Source organism: Penaeus monodon, chromosome 28 (genome assembly GCF_015228065.2).
Source record: "Penaeus monodon isolate SGIC_2016 chromosome 28, NSTDA_Pmon_1, whole genome shotgun sequence".
NCBI lineage: Eukaryota > Metazoa > Arthropoda > Malacostraca > Decapoda > Penaeidae > Penaeus > Penaeus monodon.
The window spans coordinates 27,951,377-27,951,641 of record NC_051413.1 but is presented as its reverse complement, the minus strand read 5'-3'; the positions used below and the strand labels follow the sequence as shown (position 1 = coordinate 27,951,641).

General features: G+C 35.1%; 1 protein-coding gene across 1 annotated transcript in view; it reads right to left on the bottom strand.

Moving 5' to 3' along the window:
• The window catches only part of LOC119591136 (cold and drought-regulated protein CORA-like), a 6,244-nt gene that overhangs the window by 3,831 nt on the left and 2,148 nt on the right, over positions 1–265 (bottom strand). The gene's annotated exons all lie outside the window — the stretch shown is intronic.

The window sequence follows — 265 nt, the reverse complement described above, 5'->3', positions numbered from 1 at the left end:
ACTGTTCGAAGTCTATATCATTTATTAACACGTATTGTAACGTTAATTCCTCCCATGTAACGAAACCCAGCATCAAAAGAAGCCTCCATTTTTAGGAGTATCATACATTTAAGTTTGTATGCCCAACCCTTAAGAAGTCCTAATTTATAGGAACCACACTTCACCGCCTAGGATTTTTGGTTCGTCCTTTTAGTAATTATGGGAAAAAAACAAAGTTTCTTACATCCCGGTTTTAGGACTTTTTTGACGAAAATTAGTCTTTTCT